The 23328-nt window shown below is 38.8% G+C and overlaps 1 long non-coding RNA gene and 1 pseudogene across 2 annotated transcripts; both read left to right on the top strand.

Moving 5' to 3' along the window:
- Nucleotides 1–4322: 4322 nt before the first annotated feature.
- Nucleotides 4323–6404, top strand: LOC130545634 (uncharacterized). 2 transcript variants are annotated; one of them, XR_008961681.1, is made up of 5 exons: nt 4323–4484; nt 4578–4775; nt 4885–5294; nt 5463–5546; nt 5664–6404. It is a non-coding gene; the product is annotated as an uncharacterized LOC130545634 (long non-coding RNA). The 2 variants fall into 2 exon arrangements; XR_008961680.1 differs by having other exon boundaries at nt 4323–4775.
- Nucleotides 6405–17778: 11374 nt separating this feature from the next.
- On the top strand, nt 17779–21431 carry LOC130546189 (protein NYNRIN-like; annotated as a pseudogene).
- Nucleotides 21432–23328: the final 1897 nt, after the last annotated feature.

Here is a 23328-nt window from a genome sequence, read left to right as displayed (position 1 = left end):
ACATTATTAACAATTAATTTTGTGCATCTATTAATCTATTTACAGTTAACCGCAATTCATTTGAACACTTTTTTTCTGCTGTTCAGTTCTGTGCATCTGCTCTTGTGTGGCAAGTCTTCCTCCCTTGTTATTGTTTTCTGCACTTCGTGTCACATGTAAAGTTTGCTTTTTTCGTTAGCAAAGTGTAATGCCCCGTTCAGATTATACAATTTTTCGGGCAGGATTCGTATAATCTGAACCGGGCATAAGGAAGTAGTGAGGCTGTTAGAGAAGATTATAGAATTAGAAATGTGCGTCCGACCGTTAGTTAGTTGTGCTTTCGATGAACAATCACAGCAATCATCCTATAAACAGTCAAGCCGCCTTACCTCCGTTCTCTCCAATGTTTCGCAACAGCGCTGCTCATAAGAGACCGTTCAGTGAGCCGACCGTAAGATTACTGGAGAATTGTAAATATAAACGGCGCTTCCGAGAGTGGTTGAAGACAACCTATCTGTATCATCCAGTGTGCGTAATTTTTCTACATAGCCGGCCGTTCCCAACTCACGTCTTGCCCAGAATAACTCACGTTACATCTAAGTGAATGTAAACCGCGGAATGTATCAGTATGCCTGACCAGTGCTTTAAGCGCTTGGACACATGACCCCAGCCGTAAATGATACCTCTGTGAACGTAAATTGTGTTCGACACATACAGATGCATGCAGCAATTTGAAGATATAACAGCATTTTCACGAGTTCGCCTCGCAGATAATAAGGTGGGACGGATAGTATGCGTATTTGGCGTGCTGTCCCTGGGCGAGGGCTCTGAACTCGGTGATTCTCCCTGAACTCGGAGCACCCGCCCCTTGACCGGGAAGAGGGCCATGTGCCCGGTGTGTGTCCGAACCCGGAGCATACCCCCCGGTGCTGAGGTGAAACGGGCTAGTGGTGTGGAGGAGGGATGTTGCGAGACATTCGGGAGAATGGAGGCCGGGCGGCTTGACTATTTATAGGGCTGATAGGATGATTGCTGTGATTGCTGATCGATTGCCAGCCGAGTTAACTCCACACCACTAGCCCGTTTTCACCTCAGCACTGGGGAGGTATGCTCAGGGTTTGGGCACACACCGGGCCCTCGCCCCGGGACAGCACGCCAATATGCATGATCCGTCCCATTTTATTATCTGCGAGGCGAACTCGTGAAAGAGCCACAGTGGTTAGAATCGCTCACTCCGCTTCCCTACACTCGTATCTTAAATGTGATTCATTGGCCAAAAAGAGTAACTCTAAAATATAACTCTCAATAAATAAATAACATAACATCAATTTAACAGATAATAATTTGATCAATAACTGATAGATTTGATCAAGAAGACCTCATTGACTAGATGTCTCATAGTGTCAAATTATATAAAATATATTGTTTCAGATACATTTGACCTTTCATTAAATACTGATGCCTACATATGATAAGGCTTCTGATGAAATGAGTTAGTTGGTTAGTTAATTTATTGATCTTCTTTCTACACTGGGTAACATAGTCCCTAACAATTCACTTGCTATTTACCTCAGTGACTTGTTCTGTGTCTCAGTAGCATTAATCTACTAACAAGCAGTCATGCTTTTCATAAAGGCATCATAAAACATCAGAAGCATTCCGTTGTGGTCATCTCCTTTGTTTTATGAATATATTTAGGGAGAGATTTGATTTCTCACACGATTTTAATAAAATATCAAGAATTATTTTCCCAGTGTAGCTGCTAAAGTACTGGGAAGAATACTATTAAAAGCAAACCTCCAGTATTTCCTGAAAAAGATCAAGTATTTTTCATCAATTCAGTCATTGTTCTATGTAGAAACTGGAAACAATCTTCGAGGCCCTATATATGCACTATGAACAGAACACAACAGTCCGATTAAACAGTTCAACTTATTATTAATAGACATGGCATTGAGAAAATGACAATAATAACATGTATACTTGTAAATGTAATTATTGTTAATATATTTCAACGTATGTGTGCTAATATTGTAAGAGCAATGTTTTCACTCAACTTAAAGCACTTTATAATGTCAATTTAAACACACTCAAGCATAATAATGATCAAAATAAAAGTCTTTCAGATGCATTTACACAATCCACATATAATTAAAATGAATTAAGCAATGATAATAAGATTTATAAATGTTAATAATTCTCATCAGATGATGCTCAGAATGTTCTTTAAAGCTCAAATATAAGTTTGCATTCATTCTCACTGTGTACAGTTTGTGATTAATATTTTACATTTTTTACTGTTCATTTGCAGCATGAATGTAGGAAATGTGCTTTAGCAGCGAATACTGGAAACTAAGGCAATATTGCTACCACAAAGTTTCAGCTGTCAGGATCGTGGTGGGGAAGAACCCAGATGCAGGCAGGCAGTGAAGGGGTTAACAAACAAGACTTTTATTACTAACAAAAACAGAACCAAAACACCCACGAGGGGGTAAACGAAAAGGTAACAAAATAATAAACAAACAACAGGACCTAGGCTAACTAACACTAAACTAGACAATACTTGACAAACGGCTAAACTAAACACTTACTAAGACAGGGGATACACGAGCACAGGACAATGAAACAAGAGGGCATTTAAAGGAAAGACAAACGAGGGATAACGACACAGGGCAGGTGTGGGTAATCAAACACTCAGGGAAAGATAACAAGGAAAGGAGAGGAGCGGGGCCAATGACAAGACACTGGAGAGAACGTATATTATTGTCAAAAGGACAATAATATGTTTCTCTCCAAACATAACCAAAGACTTTGTCATGGCTCTGCTACAGGACCAAGAAAACATGACTAAATGAAGCAGAGCCATGACATTCAGCTATTTACTATAAACTCATTGCCAAAGGTTTGCAAGCACACCAGATGCTTGAGCTGCGTGCTATTATTTTATAATGCTAATGCACAAACTACTAATATACAAACGGGTCTTTAAATTGGGCATCAAATATGATGAAATATTCTACATACGTAAATGAACATGAATTGATGTTTTTAGTATGTTTGCAAACATTTAGCCGTAACTTTATACAGAGAATTTCCATTATAATGTCCATTAAGCCATAATTTGTTGCCCACACAATAACAGAACATTACTTTTATACTAAATGGACTGCTATTAAATGGATTTTTGCAATAATAATCTGCCATCTAATTAGTTAACCTTTATTTTGTAAAAGCAACACCGATCTCACTTTTATCAGTTTGCATGTTTGCCCTATACAGTATCTTATCTACAGTATACTACAATTCAATAAAACGATTCAATCTGCATACTTCAGGAGTAGTGTGTGCTCTGTTAAAATGTTTTTTTTTTGTGGATAATTGGATAGTTGATCATTCAGGAACATCACACATTTGACCTGAAACAACTGCAAACCAAGATATAAATTCAAATCTTTGAAGAATCGTATCCTGGTGAAGTGTTACATTCCTCTAATAATAAACGCTATTATTGTCCATCAGTCTGAATCATGTTGAATAAAGTGCCTCCATCTGTTGTGCTTAAAACAATATTTTGTTCCCTGTTGCAAACAGAGGTTGTGCTAGACTTTTTTATTGTCCGTCATATTGATGGACAGGCTCGTAACAAATCTGTCATAATCTTTTATTATCCGTGGTAATTAGCATGTACTTGCGTTTACTCTCGGAACTTGCTGTATTTTAATACAACTGAATGCCCAATAAATCCGTTGTTGTTTATATTCATTTATATATTTAATGTTTATGTTGTCAGACATAAAATAATTACAGACAAATGTTTATGTGTAAGCTGCGGTTTGGTCATGAATGTGCTGCTTCTGCTGCTCACTAGCCGAGTCAATTCACTTGTCTGAGAAAACGGTGAATTAAATCATTCATGGTAAGCTGCGTGGCTTTCAAAGTCTGTTTATAGGTTGTGGTAGGTCAATAAAAATAAAACAAAAACTTATTTAACAATAAATTCTGATACACAAACACTTTATTTGTCAGTTTCTTTAATCCTTTAATTTTCTCTTTTTGACAAGATCTCCCAAGTGTTTACAACCTTTAGAAGTCCATGTCTGGTTTGTGCTCAAAATTTAAAGGAACAGTTCACCTAATATAAATCTGTTATGTAATGGTTCTTCTATGGCACTTCTAATGCAAGATTTTAGTTTTTTAAGACATTCCCGCATCCCAAAGCTAATACAATTCCCATTATGACCATTAAATCCATCCGAACAATCAGCAGGGACTTTTGGACTCTTGTCCATAAACTTAAACTTTGTTTGAAAGCACACGTTGTTTCAGGGTGCAGTAAAATCACATGAACTTAAACTGTATTTCTCAGGTCAAGTCGTCCATTAAAGTGGAGTGATCACAGAAAAGAATGAATTTGGCGATAGGCCCGTGTGGGAGGAAAAAGACTCGTCTTTGGTGGGTCAGCTGGTGGAGCACTCTCACTGGTCATGAGGAGAGAATCACTACAGGTGAGGCATCAGAAAGTTTGTCAGTGTTTTATGAGATAAAAGTTCCTGTGAGAATGGCATTGTGTGTTTTTACTTTCACGGAGAAACCTGTAGGATCTGTGGTGCGAAAGGCAGCCGGTTACATCATCGCGGAATGAATGCGCTTTGCGTTTGTTGACCGGGTCATGCACTCCATTACAACAGCTGCTCAGCTGGACAAGGAAAAGCCCAACGCTCGCTTCAGTGATGGAAAAGTAGATGCAGCTGGGAGGTTCTTTGCAGGAATATATTCAGAAAACACAATATATTTGGGTGACTACAATAATACAGTGCATTAGGGTTTGCTGTATGCTAAGTGTATAGTTATATAAAAGTGTAATGCATTGCAGTTCATTTTATTATACCCACGTTTCCCCAACAGTGTCCGGGTACCATGGGAATAGAACTGCCTCTGTACACGCTTTATCCTGACCGTTCATCATTCAGACCAGGTGGACATCTCCCACAGTTTGGACTGGTCACTGGATCACCGCATCTTTTACCACATCGACAGCCTGCCTTTACGTGCCGTACATGACTACGACATCCAGACTGGATGTCCATACTGTATTTTCAGTATGTGTGTGTGTGTGTGTGTGTGTGTGTGTGTGTGTGTGTGTGTGTGTGTGTGTGTGTGTGTGTGTGTGTGTGTTAAGCTGACCGCAGAGGGGTTTACAGGGTAGAACCGATGAAGATATACCAGACGGCTTGTGCATAGACCCAGAGGGCATCTGTGGGTCGCCTGCTACAATGGAGGAAGAGGAATAGATTTGCACATTGACCCACAAACAGGTGTGTGAGTTTGTAAAAGCCTTTGCCATGTGTGTTTGTGTTGCTGGAGGAAAATGAACCACACTACAATTACATTTTGAGACCATTTATTGGAATAAAGGCTTTAAAACGGCCATCTTTATCTGAATGACTTTTGGCCAATACTTAAAGTTAACGGACTTCTTTCAGGTTTATCCTGACCGACTGCAGACTGTGAAACTGCCAGGAGAAGACCACCTCATGTTGTTTAGGTGGGAAGGATCACGCTGATCTGTACGTCACCACCACAGCGAATAAAGACATGGATGAAGATTCACTGGCTGCATATTTAAGGTGACATCACGGGGTGACATCATAACTGACACATAATATCCTTTATTCTCACCGCAGGTTACTGGTGTAGGAGTGACGGGCATTCCATCATTCTCATATACTGGATAAAAACCACGAAGACAGCGATGATGCTTATTAAACCCTCACAATTTTTCTGTCAAAACAACATTGACATTTTACCACCGTTCTAACTGTGCAGCCCAATGCACGCTTAGGATAGAAGAAAATCTTTGTTTCATGGTATTAGACATTGGAAAATATTTGCCTTAAACTGATTTGATAGACCGGAACTGTTCATTTACCTGGTCGACAGTGACTTTCAGGCTCTTTAAAACAACTTTTGGCGTCTTTCAATATGCGGTGACAAATTTCTATGAGTGTTTGTTAGCTAGGAAATTAATTTAAAATGTTGCATTTATAGCCTAATATTGCTTTTATCCAAAGTATGCATTATTAATATTAGTGTCAGTATTTTTTGGGAGTCTTTATCGTTTAATTTAAGACATTATTTGATTTGCATATTGTTAGAACTGTGCTTTTGTGGTTCAGCATTATTTTGCATAATTTTAATTCCTGTGTAAATGCATTTATGACGCGTTAGAGCCGCATTAACGGTCAGTGTAAATCCACATTTTCGTGGTTTTATGCCGCTTCAGATTCGGTTTCTGTGCCGCCTTTGCTGTGTGAAGAGGCCATTATAGTCAGTGTGGAAAGAGTTATGTTAATTGATATTGTTTTGATAGTTATACGTATTATTAAAAAGAAGAATGTATTTTTGCAAAGAATAATAAAATTGAGTGACCCTACTAGATTAAAAGTTAAACAGACAAAAGAAAGGAATTGTCTAAAGTTTATGTTGTGTCTATTTCATTTTTTTCAATCAATACCAGAGGTTTACGTAATCTTTTGAAAAGGAAATCTTTATTTTTATTTTGTAAAGGGAAAGGTGCAGATTTTTATTTTGTACAGGAAACGCATGCATGTAAGGAAGATGAAAAGTTTGGGAAAAGTCAACGGGGGAATGACATTTGGTTTGCCCATGGCAGAAAAAGATCAGCAGGGGTCGCAATGCTCAAAGGTAAATTTAAAGGCCATGTTCTTAGCCACAAGAGAGATAACTCTGGAAGATTAGTAATATTGCAAGTAAGCATTGATATGACACATTATGTTTTGGTGAATTCATATGCCTCCAACAACAAAATAATATATATTTTTTGGAAATATTGGAGTAAAATTGTTACAAATCAAGCACAAATTCCCAGATGCAAAAATAATATGGGGAGGGGACTTTTATTGTGTACATAATGAAACAATAGATAGATGGCCACCAAAAAGTGATAGTGTTTCTGAAATAAAAAATGTATGCCTTCATTTAGGGTTATTAGATATTTGGAGACATAAAAATCCGAACCAAATGATGTACAGTATACATGAAGTAACAAAGATCAATCTAAACAGTCACGTATTGATTATTTTTTTGATTCAGACACATTAGAAGATCTTATTCAGTCTGTTTCTATAGAGCCGTCTGTCTTGACTGATCATAAAGGAATAACAATTGGCATAACTTAATATGGTACAAGTAAATTTAAAACAAATAGAGGATATTGGAAACTTAATAAGACACGTTTAGTCAATGAAACTTTCAAAATTAAAACCATTGAAATTATAGACAGGTATTGGACATAAGATAAAATAATGAATCATTTTGCAAAATACTGGGAGCTCGCCAAATATGAAGGAAGGAATGTAGCCATTTCAATGGGGAAAAAATGCTTGCTTTTGCTAAAAGACAGAAAGAATGTAGAATTACAAGATACATTTTTCTAGTAAAGGTGATTTAACTTCACAAGAGTCATTAAAACTTTCATCGTTATACACTGAAATGGTCACTATTTACGAAGAGAAAGCAAAAGGAGCGTTTGTAAGATCAAGGAGAATGTGGTTAGAACAAGGGGAAAAGAATACTATGTAGTTTTTTAACTTAGAAAAGAGACATGGAGAAATGTGTTTGATAAGTAAACTATTGATAAATAATACAGTGTCAGAAGACCATAATCTAAAAAAATAAAGAGATATCAAAACATGTTACTCAATTTTATAAACATCTTTACACCTCTAATTTAGTTCAGTCTGATCTGGATACATTTCTGAATGTTTTGGGGAAAACAAAAACTATTAATGAAGATTTCGAATTATTATGTGAGGAAGCGATAAAACTAGAGGAAATTAAGGAATGTATTGGGTATTTGAAAGATAATCGATCTCTGGGTAATGACGGACTTATTACTGAATTTTACAAAGTCTTCAGAGATAAATGAACACCCTTTTAACTTGCAGTATATAAAGAATCTATAGATAAAGGAGAGGTGCCAGACTCATTAAGACAGGGTGTTATTACTCTTATTCCAAAACCACATAAAGACATTCTTCACTTAGACAACTGGAGGCCTATTAGTCTTTTAAATAATGATGACAAAATATTTGCACATGTATTTACTAAAAGATTGAAACAAGGATTAGAGTAGACGATGTTATTGATGAAGAACAGACAGGATTTATTCAAGGATGACATATAAGTAACAATATTAGATTAATATTGGACATGGTGGATTATAATGAGTACATACTGGCTAACAGTCCAAAAAGCATTTGACACAATAGAACATGATTTTTTGTTTAAAACAATTGAATAATTTGGACTTTTTAAAAGCTGTTAAAACATTATATAAAGGTTGTAATAGTTTTGTAAAATTGTTTTAAGTAGTTTTTTGAATGTTGTGAGACATGTGGTTGACCGGACCGAGTTAGGAAGAACGTTCCACCAGGAAGGAGTTGTGAAGCAGAATGAGCGGGAAAGCCATTTACTGCCCTTATGAGAAGGCAATACAAGACGCCGCTGGTTTGCTGAACACAGGGTTCTTGATGGTGTGTAGGAGTGTAAGAGGGTGTGAAAGTATGTCGGTGCAGATCCAGTGATAGTCCTGTAGGCAAGCATTAGTGACTTGTATTCAAATGTATTCAATGTATTCAAAATTAAATGGATTACTCAATATTTAAAAAAGAATTTGTGGAATACATTTCCCAGCTTTTTGTTCAAGTCACTTGGTGGTCTTCAATTTTTGATAAGATGTAATTATTCCATTGATAAAATTCCAGTGAAACTTGCAAGATTCCATCAACAAGCTCTCATGGCATGGACATTGGCATATAACATAACATAACTTTTCCCTAGAAGGTATTATATCTGGAATTATAGGGATATTTTATATAAGCATAAATCCCTCTTTTTCAATATAAGGTTTGATAATAACGTGTTGGTAAATCAGTTGATGAATGATGGAGATTCATTATCCTACACAGTTTCTTGACAAATTTAAAATCTCAATTAGACCCAGAGAATATGCAATTGTAATGGATGCTATACCGAAGATATCGATTCTAAAATATGTTTGCAATGAAAACCCTAACCTTGATCATACAAACAATAAACATTTTATTGGAAATACTAATATCTTCAAATATAAATAAATACTGTTACATAGCCCTCAGCAAGATTTTCTTGGTCATCGATATTTGGAGATTTGAATTGGCGTAAAGTTTAACAGTTCACGAATGAAGGACGATGCCACAGGTGGTGAGTGAAGGAAAAATGGTTTAATAAAACAAGCAGGAACCAGGAACAAAAGGGTAATCCACAAAAATAATAATCCACAAGGTAAAAAAAGTGCAAAAAAACCCAAGAATATCCAAAAGGTAGGTAATCCACAGAAAGATACAAACATGAGAAAACACCCACAGCACAAGGTAAAGCCTAACTACAACTTGACAAACTTACAACAAGACCTGACAAAACACAACAGGCAAAGGAGAGTACATATGGTGTCCGGATAAGGAGGATGATGGGGTGCAGGTGACAGTCAATGATGATGAACAGGTGCAAATGTCAATGAGGGATGGGTGAGGGAGCGTGGCAAACGTAACGTCCTTGGGCAAAAACGGGGAAAACAGGACTAGGGACCAACGGAAGTGTTACATATAGCTTGGAGAATAGTTAATAAATTCTTTGTTAATAACAAAGTAAAGGAAATTTCTTATAAAATATTGCACATAATCTATCCAGTAAAACATGTTTTGGAACGTTTTAAATTAAATATTGACTATTCATCTGAATTCTGTAATAAGGAAAAGGAAACAATATTTCATTTATTATTTCATTGCATTTATATATTTTGGGTTGATGTAGAGAATTTGATGTTGCTGTTAAACTCAGTGGGTCGGATATAATGTTATATGTTAATGATTGAGGGATAGAAAAGGATAAAGCATATATCATTCAACTAATAGTTTTAACGGGAAAGTTTCATATGCATAAAATGAAATGGTCAGGTGGTAAGCCTAATTTCTTTCAATTCATCAACGAATTTAAACAATACTGTGGTATGTTGCATGGGTGGAAAGGCTTGCAGGACTTCAAATATTGTATACAAGTTTGAAATGGATATTTGAATTGCACCGTGTTTTTCTTTTTTCTTTCTTTTTTATGTGTTTTTCTTATTTCCTCTGGCTGTATTTATGTTGTTAAAAAAATGTTGTATGTATTATTCAATAATTTGTGTACTGAAGACATTTGTCATCCTGCTGTACATTACACTATAGTCCTGCATCTCTGCATTTCACTGATCATCTTGATGCTAGAGGAAGTTTAATGACACAGAGTTTAGACAAAGTCAATCGTTTAAATACATACTGTATGGCCAATGAGATTTTGTTGTCTCCAAAGGCAACTTTGTCTCTTCATTCTTTAAAAACCTTTTGGCCAACATGATAAACAAATGAAGAGGGCTCAAGACATGGTACAAAAATGGCAAATTGAATTATGATTGGATACAATTCTGAAGTTTTTGGATCACAGACTACATTTAAAATGTGTTTACATTTTATTGAACATCATGAGGCATTTGTGAAATTATTCTTAAAGTCATAATCCACTTTTTAGTACACTGTAAGAAATCTGATTTTAAAATGTTCTCCCAACAAAAGAATCAATGTAAACATTGAGTGAATTTCTTGCATTCCTCACATTGATCTAAAAGAGCCACATAACCAGTTGCGGCCAGTGACCATAAATTTATGTGGGGCGAATTCTGGGTCGTATTGTAGGCTTTATGATGATTACTCCTTTAACTCTCTGAGAAATCACTAAAACATGTTATCAAAAAATTGCATTTGAGATTTTTAGAACTTTAAATCACACACACATATGCTACTTAAGAAAATTAACGGAAAAGTACAAGCATGAGATATAGAAAACTATTCCGTCTAGTACAATCAAACAGCCTTCGTCATACCACGACCTGGTAAATGTTATATTAAATGACAAATTTTACACGTTTTGACAAATTGTACAATGCACTACATTCTTTACTACATTATAACATCAATGCACAACATGACATCTGTTAATCACCTTAAACATATAAAAACACATTATTGTTTGCACAATTTAACAAACCCACATAAACAATGTAAGAAGAAACAGATAACAGGGGCAGTCGTGGCCTAATGGTTAGAGAGTCGGACTCATGACCAGAAGGTTGCTGGTTCGATTCCCAGGGCCGGCGGGTAACAACTGAGGTGCCCTTGAGCAAGGCACCTTACCCCTACTTGCTCCCCGGGCGCTGCAGTGATAGCTGCCCACTGCTCCGGGGGTACGTGTGTTCACTACTCTCTGGATGGGTTAAATGCAGAGGTCACATTTCATTACCTTGTACTTGTACATGTGCAATGACAATAAATTGAATCTAAATCTAAAAAAATCTAAATAAACATAGAGACGCATATACAATACAGATAAACTAAAATGCAAAAGAGGGAAAAAATAATTAGTATTCCTTGCAGTATAAAGATCTCATCACGTCTTAAAAAAAAAATATATTGTTAATCATTCTTAGTGATTTGAAATGTCTAATAATAATTAGTCATATAAGAATTCTGCAGGTGTAGGAACTTTAAAAATAAATATTTCTGTAAATACTTTGCTCTTTTTCTCTTTATATTGATATGTATATATACTTTTGTTTTATTTTTATCTTATGTTTAACAACAATAAATGTTTATTTACATTCAACATCAATATCAACATTAAATCGTAACAATAAACAGGTAATTGCAATGTAAATTTTCATGTTTTGACAAATATTCTTAATGTCAGTTTTTTGTTATTGTTTTCATCACTATATGTTATTATGTTTTTTTGTCAAATTTACTTAACTTATTAAACATAGGTAAAATAATATGGCAAACCGGAAATCTGGATAAAAGACTCGTATATAAGTCATAGTCTGGTGAAAATGTATTCAGTACAACATTATTGTTTCTCTCATAAGCAAGCAAAAGTGTACATTTCTGTGGTTTCAGTTTTTGGGTTCATTCATGACTTTTTTGGGTTCAAATGTGCATAGATATTTATTTATATATTTATAAATATAAACAATAGAGTACAAGATAAATCTGCATGCAGAGAAAGTGCACAAGCGTTTCTTAGTAGTTTAGTTTTTATTGTTTTCTCAACACTTTAACAGGCAGAACAACCACAAGTTAAATATATTTACAAGGGGAAACTTCTCATTTACTTTTTTTCTGAAACCCATCTCTGTCTTACCATGTTGTAAAATGGAGACTTCTGAAACTCTTTCCAGATAATCTCCTTCTCCATACCCTGCTCTCTGTAAGTGGAAAAGACCTTAGCAGGACAATAAACATATTTCCCGGCCATTCCAGGAACGCCTGTGTGTATGTGTGGACTGTTTGAGTTCCATTTTACAGAACAACACAGGCAATCTACATGCTGAGATTCAGGCTTTTTTCTTTTGCTGTCCCTTCTCCTCTACTCGTTATTTTGGGGCATCCAGTTCTCTCTGGAAGAACTTGGTTTCCATAAATTCTTTACAAGGCATTCTGGGGTTTGTCAGTCCTTCACCACTACAAGCCTTGAAAACCTTAGTGGAACAGTAGAAGTACCTAACAGGACCTTGCTGACAAAAAAATGGATGGAGGAGCCATCACTCATTACAAGTCACAAGTATTCGTCTGTTTCTTTTTCTGTTCTGGCTGTTGATGCTTCTCCATAATACCCTCAACGACCCTCTCAATGGTTTCGTGAGTAAGGGGTGTGGTCAGAGCAGGTGCTGGTGGGTTTACAACTGCAGGATTAATTGTAACCACTGGCACACTAGTAGTCTCGCTTCCCTCTGTCAGAGAGTGCCAGAGTCGCTGTGTCTGAAGAAGTTTTTCATGAGAAGCATTTAGTGAAGAACAGGTGTTTTGCAGTTTGGCCAAGTGCTTAACATACCGATCTATAAGAAGTTTTGTAGTCGGATGGAGCATGCTGTTGGGATCAGTACTGGAGTTATGGACCACTGCTGCATACTCCTGATCCACAAGTTTAAGCATATCCTTCTTCTTGTAGCAAGTATTTAGTTTTATGTATAAAGAAAAAGGGCATTTTAAGCGTGACANGTGAATGATGTTGAAGAGTCATCTTCAATCCAGTCAGAGTCAGAGTCAGTACTGACTGGATCCTGACCGGCGTTCTGGTTTGTGTCCGAGCCAGAAAGGACTGGAGTCTGGATGATATTGAAAAGTGAGTCGGACAGAGAAAGGACTGAACTCTGAACGACATCATCACTGGAGTGGGACACAGAGCGGTCCGGAGATGTCAGGACTCCAGGATCTGTGACAGTTGAAGTCTACTCAGCTTCACTGCTACGAGTTTCTTCATTTTCCTGAAACTCTACAGCGAGATGATGTCCTGAAATCACATCTGTTGGGAGAAATGAGATCAAACACAAGATCAATTAAATCCTATCATATCAATGAAATATTGAAACAATCCGATCCATAGTAGAAGAGTAAACAGCGACAGCAGCATTTTACAGTGCAAATTTCACTTAAAAGATTTGTTCAAATCATCATCACACATTGAACATCTTCATTTCAACCAATAGGTATGTGGTAAAATATTATTCAGTTAGAAGTATGATTTAATTACCAATATAATCAATAAGTGTTTTCTTTCATTAAATCATTAAGCTGTGTGTTTTTATCTAATGTGCTTGCTGTTTTGCTCAGTGGAAAAGTGCTGTGATAAAAACAGAATAGTGACAAGCAGAGTGAAACCACAAAAGAGGAACAAGCTTTGTGTGTACGTGCAGAAATAGAACAGCTCGTTTTGACAAGTCTAACTAACTAACAACACACACTCAAAGAGTCACATAGGGAAGGAGTGTTATGAATTAATCCAATGCATATGTTTTAAGTATAATCATGAGTTTTGATGTGTTTTATTGAATCATAGGATTAAGAAACAATGCTGCATAATTAAAGCATTAGATGATTGAGTTTTTTACTGAAAGTATTTTTACATGTTGTTTTGCGATATGAAACTGTCTCTAGGGAACACTTCCTCAAATTAGCAACTGACCGCAGGTTGCAAAACATGTGTTGTGCAAAGATGTTGTTTTGCAGATAACCTGGTTCACGGTGATTGGTTGCCAGGGAGCAATACTCCCTAGAGACGGAGGAGGAGTCAGAAGATGTGAGCGACGTCACATACTGAATAAATATGTGTGTTTTTGAATATCTGGGTTGTTGGCTTGTGGTGGAGTGAGGAGATCGTCTGACAACCCAAAGCTTTGTTACTCCTTTTTACATCTGATAATAAACTTCTAATCGATTTTGAAGAACGTCTCTGTACAAATTTTTGAACATGCAGGACTGCCTCAAAAGTCCAACAATTGGTGACCCGTGACGTGATTTGTCAAGAGACGAGGGCACATTTGCCATTTGCGTTGAGGAAAACGGAACGAATTCAGGTTCAACACACAGGTCGCGACCAACATAAAAGAAAGGTAAGCAGAAGCCTGTTTAATCAAAATTCTGCTATTGAACATACCTAAATTGTTGTGTTGAATTTGATGAACATTCCGCATGAGTAGAACTAAATTATAAAGAGAAGTTGTGAGAAATCAGATTTAAAAAGAAAATACTGTAAATCGGGTGGTTAGAGTCCCCCGTAGAGAGGGTAATAAATCCCTTAGAGTCTGGGACTCATAAGTTGCGTTGTGGTATTCGCGTCTGGGACGAAAAATAGGCCAGGGAATTAAATCCCTTTGAGTTTGGAACTCATAAACTGCGTTGTGGTATTCGCGTCTGGGACGAAAAATAGGCCAGGGAATTACATCCCTTTGAGTTTGGAACTCATAAACTGCGTTGTGGTATTCGCGTCTGGGACGAAAAAGGCCAGGGTGAAATAACTCCCTTTGAGTCTGGGAGCTCATAAAGGAATATTCCAAAACTGTTTGTTATTTGTTTGAATGTCATGAGTTGAATGTGAATGCTGATAAGGCAGCTAAAGGAAAAGACATTGCGTCACAGAGACTCGTTGAGAAATTGAGACGTTGCGTCAGAAATTAAGTGGAATTAATTTGAAGTAATATAGTCATACGGACTACCTTATACTATAAATTCGGAATAAATAGACTGTATAATATTGTGAATAGAATTTGTGTATAAAATGGCTGAATTTCAGAAAGAATGTGATGAATATGTGTGTCCACCAGTAACAGTGCAGTGGAAGAATGTTACAGATATGTTGATGGCGCAGGCTGAGCCTGAAGATAGAAAGAAAAGACAGAAGGAAATTGATAAGTGTTGGGTAGCATTATGTGATGACTGTGGGTGGGAAAATGCAGAAGAAGTGAGAATGCCTCTAGCACCAAAAATTAGAGAAATGGAAAAGAAAGCACATAGTAAGTTACGGAGACATGTTGAAGAGAAAGATCAGGTCAAGTGGTATAATGCAGGAAAGCATAGTAGCGAGGAAGATAATCTAAAAAAGAAATTGAGGATGTGGACTAGAGTAGCTTTAACAACTACAGCACTCAGCTCGCAGAAAAAAAAAAGAAGAGAGAAGAAAGGGGAAGTGAACAGCTCAGCAGCCAGAGAGAAAAAGGAAGAAAAGGCAGGAAGCATTCAGACTACCCCTTCTGCTCCTCCCCTTCAGAAACACATACCTTCAATCTATCCGTCATTAAGCCATCCCCCGCCATATGAACCGCCTAACCAGCAAGTAGTGATGACAATTAGAGGAGGAGAAATGGAAGTTGACATAGAACCATGGAGTAAGGGCATGCAAGAGTTAAGAGAGGAATTTAAAGAATTGAAAAAGGACATGAAGGGAGAGGTAGATAACACGATAGAAATAGCACAACAAGTTCTAGATACCATGGAGAAGACAAGACATGAGCGGGAGGAATCTGAGGAAAGCGAGCATGAGAGTGATAGTGAAAGCATTCAGGAAGTAAAAGAGGAAGGGCCTAGAAGTAAGGCTAGAGGGAAAAAACCAAAACAAACATCAACCCCTAACGTCCAATCAAGAACTACAGAGCAGATAAAAATTAGAATTGATGGAAACATGACGATGGAGGAGCCAATAGCAAAGAGAGTAAGAAGTGCAGATAAGAACAACCAAAGGAATGAAGACATTTTTGAATATGGCCCACAGCACCAACTGTTTATGCCCCAAATCCAGGCACCCTTAGTGGTGAGACCAGGAGGGAATCTCCAGTACCAACCTTGGTCACACAGTGACATGACAGCAATAGCGAGTAAATTGCCACCCATTACCTCAGGAGGCAGCAGATGGTTGAGTAAGCTGACAGCACTCAGCCATGGCACTGACTTGGCTTTGGGTGACTTGAGATGCCTGTTGGGTCAGATACTGACAGCCTCACAAATGCAAAATTTAGAGCTCGATGCAAATACTATGTATGTTGCAAATGAGATACCATTTACCAGAGTAAGTACTGTTGTAAGCCAAACTCTTCGTCGAATATATCCTGTGCCACCAACAGTGTACCAGAATATAAAATTCCGCATTAAGCCAGGTGAGACTGGAGCGGCTTATTATTTCCGTTGTGCTGCTGAGTGGGAACAAATGGTGGAGGAAAACAGTTTAAACAACCCTGTGACACGAGACATATTTAGAGCAGCAGTAATGACAGGAGCTCCAAATGGAGTAAAACAAGCAATGGAGAATAACCCAGATATCCCAGTGGCAAGTAACGAGGTATGGGAAAGACATTTAGTGCACCACACAGACAGAGCAGTGGAAAGAGCCAATAAAGAGGAAGAGGAACTAGAAAGAGTTAAAACCCAGTTGTTAAAATTGCAATTAGAAAAAGCCAAAAGTGAAGGGACAAACCAAAAAGGCCAAGCAAATGCCACAACATACTCCCAATGCACCCCAACCCATAGACCCATATCAAGGACCCCCTTACAGTGGTTCTCCTTTTGGAGGACCGACACACCACCATCCATATAGCAACCCACATTATGCCCAAGGAACAAACCGTAGGCAGGGATCCCCCTGGAGGGGAAATGGACGTAGACAGGGAGGGCAAGGGAGAGGGGGGCAGAGCGGGACGCAGTGCTATGGGTGTGGAAGAGAGGGACATTGGTTTAGGAATTGTCCACAAAACGAGTCACAGACTCAAGGCCAATACAACGGGCCACCTGCGGGGGGATGGGGTCCCCGAAGAGGTGGTGCCGGTGGTCGTGGCAGGGGACCACAAACCCCAAACAACCCGGGGCAACTCCTTCCGTCACCTTCCAACCTACAGGTGCCTGTGCACCCAACATGGGACCCGGAGGGTGGGGCGGAGGAATGTTGAAGGGGCCCACAGAGAACCACCGTGAGAGGAATGGCTGAACCTCTCATGGAAATAGTGGTAAGTGATCAACCACTAAAGGCTCTGGTAGATACCGGGGCCACATACTCCACTGTAACTAAGGGCACAATTGATAACAGCGATCTGACAAATCGCACAGTGGGAGTAATGGGGTTCTCTGGTGAGGTAGAAAAATGGCCTATGACAAAATTGCTGAAAGTAAAGGTTGACAAACAAATATTGACACTCATTCCTGTACTCGTGTAATGCTCCCATCCCCCTTTTAGGAAGAGACTTATTAATTAAGTTAGGAGCCAGTATCTTATGTTCGCCTGAGGGAGTAATAGTGACATTTCCTGATGGTTCACAGACAAATTGTTCCCTTGCAGGCCACACCACAGGCAGTCAGTGGATGTTGACATCGTGCGGTGAGGTAGAAGATGCCGATATATATTGGGTTGAGCTAGATTCCAGTGTAGCCACTAATAGTATTGTATCAAGGTATAATGAACATCGCCAATGGATAACAAACATAGACATGTTCCTACCACCCATAGACCCCTTACATTGCACATTGTTCTATGATAGGGATGACACCACACAATACCAAGATCTGTTTCAAGAAATAGAGGACAGTAAATGGGTGTTAAGGGGATCCGGACTCATGATAGGAAAAGAGGGAGTAGTGGCACCAATTTTACTGACAGAAGAGCAGATGAAATGGTATGAAATGTCTGATACAGCTGCACCACACGTCTCTTTAGCATTACATCCAAATCATGAGGCTAGGGAGCTAGGCAACATGACTAAGAGACTGTTAGCAGCCAAAGATTGGGAACCCACAGAACATTGGGGTATCCTATACTCAGATACACAAAAAGCATATTGGGTGCAAGACCAAACAGAAGACACAGGGGTGTTGACACACAAACAGATCTCTAGATGCCATGGTAGGGAAAGAACAGACGCTGACGGAACAGGAAAAATGATTGACACATTGCCAGATAATCTATGGTCTCAAGGACCAACAGATGTAGGGTTTTGTAACATCAAACCTGTTAGCTTCAAGTTAACCACCACCACACCTATTTGGGTCCCTCAGTACCGCAACAAACCAGAAGCAGAAGAAGGTGTAGCCACCACTGTTTCTGGACTGATTGACAAGGGAGTGATAACCCCTTATAGGTCTAATTGGAACACACCAATTTTTCCTGTGCCTAAACCAGGCACTAACAAATACAGATTGGTACATGATTTACGAAACATCAACTCCATTGTAGCAACACCTACAATGACAGTGCCAAACCCATATATTGCGCTGTCCACATTGACACCAGCGCACCAATGGTTTACATGCATCGATTTGGCAAACGCTTTCTTCTGTATTCCAATCGCAGAGGATTGCAAAGCATGTTTGGCTTTTACATACAGGGGCTGGCAGTATTCTTACAACAGACTACCACAAGGGTTTATTTTGTCACCAGGAATTTTTAATCATGTTTTAAAACAACAGCTACAGAACTGTAGCTTACCTGAGAACTGTGTCATGATCATGTATGTTGATGACCTACTCTTGGCAGCCAGAACTGAAAAGGCGTGCTTGGAGGCTACCAGAGTTGTGTTGCTTCAGTTGCACAAGTCTGGTTTCAAGGTAAGCAAGGACAAACTGCAGGTGTGCAGACCTTGTGTTACATTTTTAGGTCGACTGATCACGGCACAGGGATCAACTTTGACAGGGACACAAAGACAGGGTATACTCAGCCATCCAAAGCCAACCACAGTGAAAGACATGTTATCATTTATAGGCCTCACAGGATTCAGTAGGCACTATATCCCTATGTATGTTTCACTGACTACACCATTCAGGCAGTTGATTAAAGAGCATGGCATGAAAAATCTGAAAGCAGAACTTCAGTGGACACAAGAGGCTGAACGGACGTTCATTGACCTAAAGACACAGCTAGCTCATGCTGTGCACCTGAACTGTGCCAACTATGAGTTACCTTTCTTCCTGGATGCCTCAGAATCTGGCTCCAGCGCACATGGTGTCCTGTTTCAGAAAGACCAGGGTAGGAGAAAAGTGTTGATGTATGCGAGCGTGTTGTTAGACTGTGTAGAGCAAAGACAACCAATTTGTTCCCGATTTGCAGCGGGTTTAGCTAAAGTTGTGCACAAAACATCACACATTGTAATGGGCCACCCATTGACAATACTCACCACACACTCCATCATGTCATTCGTAAATTCAGCATCATTCACGTTATCACCAATGAGACAGAGAAGAATAGCTAAGATTTTGACCAGTCCTAATCTCGCATACACACATGAGGGCATTAATATGGCTGATCTGATGGGAGATGGACAGCCACACGATCGTGCACCCATCACCGAGAGAGCATCCAAAGTAAGAGAAGATCTGTCTGCGGTGCCATTGACAACCCCACCGCCAGTTATGACATTGTTCACAGATGGTTGTTGTTTCAGAGCAGAGGATGGGAGTCTGAAAGCAGCCTATGCCATTGTGGAACAGCAAGGAAGTAATTTCATGACCAGGGAGTCAGGGCAATTGGAAGGAAAACAGTCAGCACAAAGAGCTGAAATGATAGCAGTAACAAGAGCCCTTCATTACGCTGGTGAGACCCGTGTGAACAAATATTCCGATTCAGCATATGTTGTAACAGCTGTCCACGTGGAATTGCCCCTATGGCAGAGATGTGGGTTCACCACATCAACAGGTCGACCAATTACACATGCATGCGAAGCCAGAGACCTTTTAGAGGCTCTGATGATACCCAAAGAGGTAGCAGTTATTAAATGTCCAGGACATTCCAAAAATGATTCCCCTATCACTGATGGAAACAATGCAGCTGATCTAGCTGCCAAAACTGCAGCTGGCTATGTTGCAACTCAGCAGGTGGTGAGATCAGATAGAGCTTGTACTGATCTTTTGCCAAGATTCACTAGAGAATATCTGATAAAGGAACAACAGATATCTAGTCCAGAAGAACAATCAGTGTGGTCACAGCATGGAGGCATCTGTGCTAGTGATGGTCTATGGCAAGCGCCAGACGGACGTCCGGCATTGCCTGTCTCTCTGACCGGTTCAATGTTAACACAAGCCCATGGGGTAAGCCATGTCAGTGACAAACAAATGATGAGAGCTCTCGAACATTGGTGGCATCCATTTTTGCAATCCATGGTGTCAGGTCATGTGACGAGTTGTTGTATCTGTCAGGAACACAATGTAAAACCTAGCATCAAACCCAAACGGGGGTGTTTCCCTTTGACATCTGGTCCAGGGGAAGAAATTGTGATTGACTTCACAGACATGATTACACGAGTACATGGCAAACGCTATGTTTTGGTGATTGTTGATTATTTCACTGGTTGGCCAGAAGCATATCCTGTCGGCCGAGAGGACAGTACGGCCGTAATAAAGTGTCTAATCAACCATTACATTCCACACTATGGGTTCCCACGACGTATCAGATCTGACAATGCCACCCATTTTAAAAATGAACATTTGAAAATTGTTGAACAGGCTCTAGGCCTAACACATGCGTATGGTCAGTTTACCATGCGGCCAGCCAAGGTAAGGTTGAACGTTTAAACCTGACAATTAAACTAAAATTGGCTAAAATCTGTGCACAGACTAAATTGAACTGGCTGTCAGCTTTACCCATTGCTCTCATGTCTATTCGTTCTTCTGTCAACAGGATCTCAGGCTTTACACCTTTTGAATTGCTTACAGGTCGTCAATTTCCAGGACCAACCACGGCGTTGAGAGAGGACACAGTGCAGCCATTGTCACATACTGTGTATTTTGATAAACTAACAGCTCTGATTCGAACCTTTTCCCATCAGGTAACTCCTGTACCAGCCAACCGAGGAACTGCCATCCCAGTCACACAGACTGGGTCAGGATCGAGAAATTCCGAGAAAGTGGATGAACCACGGTGGTCTCAACCTATACGTGTACAGCTCGCACCTCACATTGTGTGCAACTCCAAGGCAAAGGAGAACTTGGTTCCATTTAACATCCTGTGTAGCTTGTGACCCCCCTTCTAGGTCTCTTGCTGACACTGGTTTGGACCTGAGGACTCAGGTCCAAGAGAGGGAGGATACAAGAGTGGAACGGTAAAACAGACACTGAAATTGCCATGAGACAACACCAACAGCTCCAAATTATACACAAAACAGGGAATTTTCACAAGCCACACACAGAACCATTGCTCATGTGTAAGTGCTGATGTGCATACGGGGCAGGTATTGCTAAACAGTTTAAAAAAAGATACGGTACACAGAAAGTAATGATCAAATAAAAAACCGGTGATGTGCAGTGAACCAGGAAAGAGACAGGACTGTTTTCACCTAATAACCAAAGAACAATGACACTGATTTACCAACATATGATGTTTCACAGAAAGCCTAAAACACATGAGAGATTGGTGTGTGGTAAAGAGTAAAAGATCTCAGTACCCCGGCTAGGGTGTGGTCTAGATAAACTAGACTTCAAGAAAGTCAAAAGATTCTGAGTGAAGTGTTCACGGACGTGGACATACAAATAACCATTTATTCCTTATAATCAAGTTTTCATTATTGTGTGATTTTGAGTGTTTTTCAATGTTTTTCAATTTTCAGGTTTAACAGTGTATTTTTAAGGAGTGTTTTCTTACAGGTTTTAAGGTATTAAGTTTTTAAGAAGTGTTGATTTTGTAAAGATAACAAGAATTACTAGAGAGGGTGAATAAACAGCAACAAATGAACTGTGGGAAAATTGGAAATTTTGTGTGTTAGGGATAATTGCAGGGACCATCGTAGGGATAATTTTTGGAATACAAAAAAGTAAGGAAGGTAATAGCCCACACCGCGAACTATACATAGAAGGTCAATAACATCAACAGACAAGTGCTTACTGAAATATGGAGGAATAGAGATAGAATACACAAAAGGGAGTAGCACAAACATTTGATTTAGGATTTTGTGTGACCTCTTCGAGGTCAAGAGAGGGAATTGTGGAAATATTTAGTTAGAAGTATGATTTAATATACAATATAATCAATAAGTGTTTTCTTTCATTTCATTAAGCTGTGTGTTTTTTCATGTGCTTTCTATTTCCTCAGTGGAAAGTCTGGGCAAAAACAGAAAGACAAGCAGAGTGCGGGGTTGGAGTCGATAAATTTAGCTAAATAAACACACACACATATAAAGAGTCACAAGAAAATGTTATGAATTAATCCAATGCATATGTTTTAAGTATAATCATGAGTTTTGATGTGTTTTATGAATCATAGGATTAAGAAACAAGCTGCATAATTAAAACATTAGATGATTGTAGTTTTCTTTTTACTAAAAGATTATGTTAAAATGTTGGTGTGTTGTCCGGCCAATGAAACTGTTCTAGGGAACACTCCTCAAATTAGAACCTGACGCAGGTTGCAAAATCGTGTTTGAAAGATGTTTTTTGACAGATATACGTAAAAAGGACTCACGGTGATTGGTGGAAAGGAGCAGCACTCCTTAAAAGGCAGAGGAGGAGTCAGAAGATACGAGCGACGTCACATACTTATAAATATGGGTGTTTTTGAATATTTTGTGTTGTTGGCTTGTGGTGGAGTGAGGGATGTACTGCAACCCAAAGCTTTGTTACCTTTTTACATCTGATAATAAAACTTCTGTTAATTTGGAGAACGTCTCTGTGCAAATTTTTGACATGCAGGACTGCCTTTAAGTCCAACTGCGTTAGGCGGGATACATGAGCGCCGAGCACTCGGTGGTTCCCTGAAGCACACGTCTCCAAAAACATCCAAGCAAATTTTTAAACAGACGCAATCTTTATTAACCAACCACAGATTTGAACTTTAAACACATACTCATCATCATCCTTAATTGTAATTTAATGTTTATGTTCAGAGATTTAGAGTCTTTACATTGTGTGCTTAATGTCTGAAATGAGTCATATAGACACACATAAAGATGTATAAACATAT

The sequence above is a fragment of the Triplophysa rosa genome, linkage group LG22 (assembly GCF_024868665.1).
Source record: "Triplophysa rosa linkage group LG22, Trosa_1v2, whole genome shotgun sequence".
NCBI classification, from domain to species: Eukaryota; Metazoa; Chordata; class Actinopteri; order Cypriniformes; family Nemacheilidae; genus Triplophysa; species Triplophysa rosa.
Note: the sequence above shows the minus strand (reverse complement) of the source record. Positions and strands in the feature narration are given on the sequence as shown.